The following is a 9,347-nucleotide window of genomic DNA, read 5'->3' as shown; positions in this document are numbered from 1 at the left end:
CCCTGACATTGCCACCAGATGACAATTTATCCGAAAATGATGCCACTCTCTGCTGCGAAAGTTTTGACAGCAGTCCATGTTAGGTCTGGCTGTCCATGTACGGTCTCGTTTAGAGCACGCGAGCTGCATGGAAAGAGGATTCGTTGGCTTTGTAGTTTAGTGTGCTCTCCCGGCAAGTGAGAGGAAGTGGGTTCAATTCCCCGCAAAGCCAATTGAATTTTCTTTCCTGGATTTATCTTAGCATCAGCCAGCTGTTAAAAAGAACCTTCGTATGGATAGCGGAGAGTGACATCATACTCGGAAAAACTAAACGGTCTCACGATGGTCCCAGGCGGCGGATAAGCTCGAGCCAGCCCCTGGGAGGGGATAGTGCTAATAAGATAGTGCCTCACGTGAGGCTTTTCAAAATATCTATAGTAAAGCACACTTTAAAAGAGCTTCAAAACATCCCGTAGAGTAGATAACTGTCCGACAAAATTTAGCAATTTTTTTGTGAAAAAAAGAGTAAAAAGTTAATATATATACAGGATTGTTCAGACAAGTGGTTTTGAATCTGGCTGGCTTTTTTTCACAAAGGATTTCTAGCAGTTCCAAAAATTGCAGAAAACAAAATGGAACAACTCCTACTCACTGCGCTAGGAACCCACACTGCTTAAGCAATGACAATGATTTAGAGAATAATTCTTTGAATCCACTTTGATTGGAAATTCGTTTAAAGATAATTAATAGGATTAAGATTTTTGGCTATTCGAAAAAAATTAGCTGAGAAAATTACTATAAATTAAATTCAATAAATTTGCCAAGACAATCATAATCAATCATTTTCAGAATTTGTAAATTAGTTATTACGATTGATATCACAACTATAATAGTAACATACTTTTCCAAAATTTGCCGATTCGTGAAGAAAGCCCGAAATGAGCTGTAATTACTGTTTACTGCCAATGATCATTAAAATATCCGGAACATGTGCACTCGATGGCATTCAGGAAATTAGAAAAATTCAGGAACTTTTTGAATGACTAGCTAGCTAATTATTTGATTTCGATTCGCATCAGTATCGTTGTGATTAATAAATGACAAGTTTTCAAATTTATAAAAATCAGAAAATTCACAATTTTACTAATTTTCGTGAATTTGAACAACTAATTAATTTAATTAATTGAGATTTTAATTAGGGGTCATTCAAGTATTACGTCGGTATCGAGGGGGGGGGGTTTCGGATTTGCTGACTTTTGATGACAAGGGGGGGGGGGGGGTTTGAAGATTGTTTACCCCATCAACCACCCTTTTTGAAGATATGAAATATTCTAAGCTGTTGACGAAATTTTACTGACAAGGGGGGAGGGGTTCAGTGTTTTGCTGACTTGTGCTGACGGGGGGGAGGGGGGTCAAAACTGGCTATAAATCTGCTCACGTAATACTTGAATGGCCCCTTAGCATCAGTATCGTTGTGATTACTAAACGACAAGCTTTCAAATTTATGAAAATCAGAAAATTCGCAATTTTATTCATTTTCACGAATTGGAATAACTAATTAGTTAATTAAGATTTTAATAAGCATCGGGATCGTTGTGATTAATAAATGACAAGCTTTTAAATTTATGAAAATGAGAAAATTCGCTAAATTTTACTAATTTTCATTAAATTGAACGACTAATGAATTTAATTCATTAAGATTTTAATTAGGGGTCATTCAAGTATTACGTCAGTATCGGGGGGGGGGAGGGGGGGCCGATGTGGTTGTCGAGTGGTTATAGTGACGGACTCGCGATGCGAGGATCCGGGTTCGAACCCCACAGTGGTGGTCGGCTGAAGTTGGTTTTCTGTGGTTCCCAACTTCAAGGCGCGAATGCGAGCCGATCTCCCCGTTAAAAAGTCTCGCCACAGAGAGCAACAGGCCTACAACGTTACAAATATTCAATCATTACACTTCACTCACAATTTGAAGTATAGATGGCAGCACTGAAATATCATACGCAACACTAGCTACACACTCAGACTGTTAGGTGCACTCACTTTGTTCCAGACTCTGCCACGAAGCTGGGCTGGAAGAGATCTCGGCAACGGGATAAGTCCGGTGGCAGAGACCCTGGCGTTCATTCAGGGGGGGGAGGTTGGTTGAAGGTTGCTTACGTCATCAACCACCCTTTTTGAAGATATGAAATATTCTAAGCTGTTGACGAAATTTTGCTGACGGGGGGGGAGGGGGGTCAAAACTGGCTAAAAATCTGCTTACGTAATACTTGAATGGCCCCTTAGCATCAGGATCGTTGTGATTACTAAACGACAAGCTTTCAAATTTATGAAAATCAGAAAATTCGCAATTTTACTAATTTTCACGAAAGTTGCTAAATGTCAGCTTTTACCGAAGTGCTTGGTAAAAGTCCAAAATGTATACGTTTACAAGCGTTTTTCGCGGGTTTTTTACCAACTCGACTTGGTAAGACTTAGGTATCACCACTCTCTTCGGGCTTTTACCGTAACATATATAAATATAAAAGTAAGTATATGTGTCTGTATGTATGTCTGTTCTTTATACAAATCTACAGTTTTAGGCCTATCATTGCCAGATTTTGCATTTATACCAAACAGGACCGGGAATGAACCGTAGGCTACTTTAAAAGTTCGTCTGAGCTTGGCAAATGCCCGAAATGGGTGAAAAACTGTCGGGCAACAATTGTTTTGGGGCCTCAACAATCACTTTCGGAACGTTTATTGTGGTTACCAACAATGCATTTTAGACGTGTATGTCTTTACAATGGTTTGTCGCATCTTTAATGCTGCCATTATAACAGTTTATTCCTTTGTAATGGTTTGTCACTTTTCCAATCCTCCCAGTAATTGAAGAAAACCCTGCAAGCGCCGGGTATTTTTGCTAACCTATATGCAGATTGTCCTGTAAGTGCTAATGCGGCCTTTATCTCATCAACCGTCCATCGTAGAGGTATAGTTTCAATTTAAAAAAATGCTTAAAAGGCGTTTGAATAATATTCGCTGCAAAAGCTGGACGTATGACGTCACTAACAACAGAGACGGGGCGAATGAGAAAGAGGTTCAGTACTTTTTGGGAAAATAGACACAAATGTGCAAATGCTCTTAATTTTGCACACGAGTGTATAACAGAGCGTTTATATTAACCTCTAAGTCTCACCGCCCATTTTCTCCACATGTTAGTTTGCTTGTTCCCCCCCCCCCCATAACAAGTAGTTTTGTGGACGTAGGGCGGCATTTTTCAATTTTTTTCCACTCACGGCTACCTTGTCTTTGTCATTGTTTACCCTCGACTCCCTAGAATAATCTAAAAAGAACCACTTCAGAGTCTTGAACAGAGGCACACATCAATAAATCACCTTGTGACGATGCCCCAGAAAGCGGCGACGCACTACTTTCAGCGGGGTCGTAACCCCGCTGAACTACTGACGACTCCTAAATTTTGCAACCCGGGACAGTTGCCCCTGCCCTCCTCTATTTCCTGACTTCAGCGCCATCCTTACATATGGCCCACCCTGACACGACTCGGGGACCTCAGGTGCATAAGAGTGTCTCGTTATTATTAGACCTGGTGTAAAGATTTTCGAGACGTGTGCAAACTGTAAATCTCGGTAAGTCCAGACGTATAAGAAACCTCCTTGAAAATGTGTCATGATGCTCTTGAAAAAGCCTTAGGTACCTCAAAATATATACTGGTAGAGAGCCAAGTACGCAACAATGGTAAATTAGCAATTCAAAATGTATTTATCGATTCTACTCAATTTTACAGTATACTCAAATGACCCGCAATATTATTCTGTGGTGATGGTTTTCAAATTTAAATTTACGAGGACGTGGCAAATTTAATGAACATGTGGTGGTAGCAATATTGACTGTTTTTGCATATATTTTGGTTCTTAACCGTTGTATGTGTGTTAACCGTAATCGAATGTTCATGTGTTGTGTGGCCACGCCCACAACAAGTATAAATAGTGTTATGTACAGCATGTTGTTTTTCCTTTTTTCGTCGATTTTAACTTTCTGTTTATTATTTTTTTTTCAAATTTATTTGTTTCCGAAGTTAAATAACATAAAACAGTCAAATCTCAATGTTTGTCGTCTAGAGGCCTGAGCCTGTACAGAGCAACTACTTAAAAGTAAAGGCGAAAGAAACAAAAGTTATAATAAAAAATAAAGTTAAATAATAAAATGATTTTCGATAAATTTTTGTAACAATTATATTGAAATACATGTTCACATAACAGTAGCATTTGATACAATAAAAATTGATATGAGGCAACTACAGGCATATTGATAATGGTATAATTCGCTTCTATAATAGAAAATATACATCAATATCGTCTATTGCTACTAGAAATTCAAAAAGTGATTTTTTAAATGATGTGCAAACCTAGATAAATTCTGTATTACCAACGGTAAAGCGTTAAATAATTTAGGAGCAAGGTGAGTAAGAATGTTAGCGAAATATTTCTTTTCTAAATGAGGGTATGCCATATTTGATTGCGACCCGGCCCTAAAGTCATGCGCTTAGTCTCTGTCTGATGGTCAATGTTCGCACTAGTAGACCTTTACTCAGCAAAGTTTCTTTCATTCGGTCAAAACTGTCCATTCAAATTATACTGTTGCAATTATTATGCTACTATCTGTGCTGTCGTAATTACGCTTCTCCCATAAATATTCATATACATGCTAGGACAAGCAAACATAAATAACCAGTCAATATAAGAGAAAAAAAGAAAAAAAGAAAAAAATTAAATTACTTGAGGGAACTATCTTCTCCCATCAACTAAGATAACCTATACAAGGCTGCCTAGCCAAAAAATAAAATAAAACACACAGCATTACCAATCAATTCCACAAACATCAAGGAAAAGATCGCAAACCCATACAGTTCTATTCAGCCCTTCACTTGAGAGCTGATTCTCAAAAGAAAAGGAAAATAGACAAAAAAGAAACAAAATAAGCAGTTCTGGGACAATCTGTTCCCAGTAAATGAAGCAGAACGGTGTGCAACAAAAATTCATATCGATTTAACTAAGGCAACAAATTTGCCAACAATATACACTGCTCAAAACAATTAGGGGAGCACATGGTTTTAACAAAATTACGCAAAGATGTATACCGATAAGTAACATAAAATGAATCATCCATAATTTAAAGCCTAGCAGGAAACGGAAGAAGAAAAACTTCATATGCTCAAAGTTCATGACGTCAAAAACCAGAAAAAGGAGATAAGGGCAGAAATCGGGATGTTGCAGAAACGTCTGTTTTACTGCCGTAACTGTGAAATTCGATTGCGCAGTATTTTTTTTTGAGACAAGGTGACTTGAGGATGTCTCAACAACGTGATTTACCGGAATCCATGGCATGGCGTGTTTATAGGCAGACTGGAATCCGGGCAAACACAACGTAGTGTCGCGGACGCTGTTGGAGTCGCCAGAAGTGTTGTTGCAAGGCTGTGAAAATCGATTCCAAGAAACAGGAAATGTTAGACGTCGACCAGGGCAAGGTCGGCCACGCGCCACTACAGCAACTGATGACCGGTATGTACGGTTAACAGCCCGTCGAAACAGAACAGAGAATGCTACGCAGCTGCAAAGACGGTTGCTCTTGGCAACCGGACAAAGGGTGTCCAGCCAAACAGTACGTAATCGGCTTCATGAGGGAGGGCTCTATGCACGTAGGCCAATGGTCTGCATTCCGTTGACCCCACGCCACCGTGCGGCCCGAAGAAGATGGGCTGCTGAACATCGAGATTGGGAGCAACATGATTGGAGCCAAGTTCTGTTTACAGACGAGTCCCGATTCAGTCTGGAGTGTGACACCCGACGTGTTCTGGTATGGAGGGACAGGGGCACTCGAAATAACCCCGCATTCGTTCGTGAAAGGTCACAATACAGACGAGCTAGTTGGATGGTATGGGGTGGAATCAGCATAGGCGGACGTACGGACCTGCATATCATTCGGAATGGCACTTTGACGGCCCGAAGGTATGCAGACGAGATACTGCGACCTCATGTCACATCTTACGCTGGAGCCATTGGAGATTCCTTTGTTTTCCAGGATGATAATGCCCGACCGCATAGAGCTCGTCTGGTGGAGAACATGCTTGAAGCTGAAACAATACAGTGTATGGAATGGACAGCGTGCTCTCCTGACCTGAATCCAATCGAGCATGTTTGGGACATGCATTGCTGCGCGACCAAGGCCGCCTGTTACTGTCCGAGACTTGCAGATTGCACTTCTTGAGGAGTGGAACAGTATTCCCCAAAGTCTGATCGATAACCTCATCGCATCCATGGCAAACAGGTGTGCAGCAGTCTTAGCTGTTCGAGGAGAGCACACGTCCTATTAAAACTCATGCATCATGTCTAAACAGTACTTTTTTTTATCGTTTACATGTAACCAAATTGTTGCTCTAAATCATCTTTTCATGTTTTTTCCCTATTTTCAAAGAATTAAAGCTTAATTCCAAATTTTTTTACGTCTTTTTTCTGTATTGCGCATTGATACGCGTGTACTATCCATTGTATGCCAATACGTGGCTGTCTCGCACGGTTTTCTTCACTTTTTTGCTTGTTCCCCTAATTGTTTTGAGCAGTGTAGTTATCAGCTTTTCCTCTTAGGGCCCTTTCACACGGAGCGGATGCGGATGCGGGTCCGGAAGAAGTTTTAACAATTGGAATATACTGCGCCTTTCAGACGAGCCGAAAAATCTCCGCACCTAGGAAATGTTCATGCGGGTCCGGACGTCGTCCGCATGTGTCAAAACCTAAGTGCGGGCTCCGCATCCGCACATAGAAGTTTTGACAATAGGTTTATTCGGGGCTATTCAGACGATGCGGATGCGGAGCGAATTCGTCCGCATCTTTGGCTACTTTTTGAAGGTGATTTTTCACGGAATTTTTTTAATTATTTGCCATAAATACCCTTAAAAACACCATATGATGGTCCCTGCTCATCAATATAATGCACCTACATACGTGTATCCCTCCGTTTCCTTCTGAGATTGAGATATAGCAACTTCAACTGCCTTTTGTCCATATTTCACAATTTTATACAATAAAACCTGTCAACAACGGCCACTGACGGGACCAAAATTATAAGCCGTTCTGTTCATTACGAATATTTAATTGACTACATACTTTAATAAATATTTATTTTAATTTAAAAATTTTAATTTTTTTCTTTTTAAATTTTTAAAATTATTTAAACAAATATAAATATCTGAAATATTTTAAATATTTGTTATTTTTTAAAATTTTTTAACTGTTAATTTTTTTAAACTTTAGAAAAAATACTTTTATTAAACAACGTTATCCACGTACGGTGTTCACTCAGGGCCGGATTAAGACGTTTGAAGACCCTAGCGCTTGAATAGTTTTGGTGGTTCACCCCGAATACCTACAAGTATATTTTACTCAATATTTAGTCTATAAACTTAAAAAAATGAAATTTTATATTTCAGAAGTGACTAATCTAAGGATGGGATTTCACTCTAAAAGGTTTATGAAAGTTATTTTATAAAACTTGAAAAAAGCAACTAATAAATTGCAAGTGCAACCGATAAATATATTAGTTGCTTATTTAAAAGAATTATTATAAAATTTTTATAGTGTAATCCGTACTTGAGGCCGGGATTATACTATAAGGTTTTGTAAAAGATCTTTTATAAAAGTTGAAAAATTCAACCAATAGGCGCATCGGTTGCATTCAAGCAAATGCAACCGGTGATCTTAATGGTTGAATTTTTCACGTTTTATCAAAGAGCTTTTACGAAACTATTATAGTGTAATCCCGGCCTAAGACAGAATTGTGATGTGAATATTTCTAAGCATAGACATTTTGAAAGTCCCAACCCCTCCCTTTTTTTATACTTGCAAATTCTTTGATATTTGCTGAATTTTTTTTTTTTTTTTTTTTTGGAACATCGAATGTTTTGGATGTTTTTGGATTGGATTTTTCGAACATTGGATGTGTTTTTGGAATTTTCTTTCATATTTTTCCGAAAAGACAGATTTTTTTTCAAAATTTTTTGAAAATATTTTAAGATATTTTCTCCCATCGACTACTTGTGAGGATCGGAATGGAGGCATCTTTAGGCTCAATGATAAAAACCACCAAAGAATGCCTCTAGGCTGCCTATGGGCATTGAATCAGGGGTGAAGGAGAAAAATAATTACAAAAATTGCGAAAAAACAGTTTTTATGCACGAATTTCGAACTAAAGATGCGGGCGATTCGTCCGCATCTTCAGTGCTCGTTTGAAAGGGTATGCGGACCCGCATCCGCATCCGCTCCGTGTGAAAGGGGCCTTAGGGGCAGCTACCCCACTCTTTTCTTCCTTTCCTTTTTTGAACTAAGGATATGAGTCTTTCATGGTCAAAATTCCAGATAGATCTAAATGAGGATATGCAGTAAATTTCGTTTGGTCTTCTCAGTGGTATGGACTCTGAGTGCACATTGATTTATTGCGATATATGTGTAGAGTATAATTCGGTAGATGGCGTGTTATGTCTTATGGGGAGTAGATGGGGGAGTGTAATTTCTATAAATTGAGATTTAAGAGCGAGCACTGTAAATAGTTTTGAAACATCTGCTTTGAATAGAACAAATAGGCTGTAGATTTGTCTTGTAATCGTCTCCCCAGATGATGATACCATAATTGACAATTGAGTAAAACCACGCATAGTAAATTTCTCTCAGAAATTCTGCCGTTACTTTTTGTTTCAGATAATAGAATTTATATACGACTAGCTGATACCCGGTGACGTTGCCCTCCCCGTAAAAAATGTATATATGTATAGCTTATTAATTATTTCTTGATCAAAAAATTTCTGCGTCAAGTAAGAGAAAAATACTTTTATTTTTAAATATATTTTAATTAAAAAACAGGCAGTAGTGAATACACAATATACACTAGTAAATACACAATATATTTTGAGTCATTTTGCAGTTGAACTCGCATGTTGGGGAATAATGATAATTTTTTTAACTTCGTACCAGCGTTGATGATTTGAGGAAAGCATTGAGTTCATCAGCTGACGTTGAACATTTTTATTTGTTGTTGTTCTCTGTTGCGGGGATAACGAGAAAGAGACTTATACAACTATTATATAAGTTGTTATATAAGTAACAAATTTTAATAATATAATATTGTATAAGTCGCCATCTGGTGGCAGCGTCAGCAGTTGTGAGCTTGGCCTGAGTCTGGTCCGGCCGTCCATGTACGGTCTCTTTCATTGTACACGAGCTCCAAGGAAAGATTGAGAGATTAGGTGCCTCTGTAGTCTAGTGGTCTAGGGCGTTCACCCAGAAAGCGAAAGGACGTGGGTTCGATTCCCCGCAGGGGCA

General features: G+C 38.7%; 1 non-coding gene across 1 annotated transcript; it reads left to right on the top strand.

Annotated features, from left to right (window-relative positions):
- The first annotated feature begins 9,273 nt into the window (after window positions 1-9,273).
- Window positions 9,274-9,347, top strand: TRNAS-AGA (transfer RNA serine (anticodon AGA)). The gene has a single exon. It is a non-coding gene; the product is annotated as a tRNA-Ser (tRNA).

Source organism: Pholcus phalangioides, unplaced genomic scaffold (genome assembly GCF_987345545.1).
Source record: "Pholcus phalangioides strain wild (caught in Gottingen) unplaced genomic scaffold, Ppha-v1.0 ptg000005l_1, whole genome shotgun sequence".
Lineage (NCBI taxonomy): Eukaryota > Metazoa > Arthropoda > Arachnida > Araneae > Pholcidae > Pholcus > Pholcus phalangioides.
This window is presented reverse-complemented; position numbering and strand designations above follow the sequence as displayed.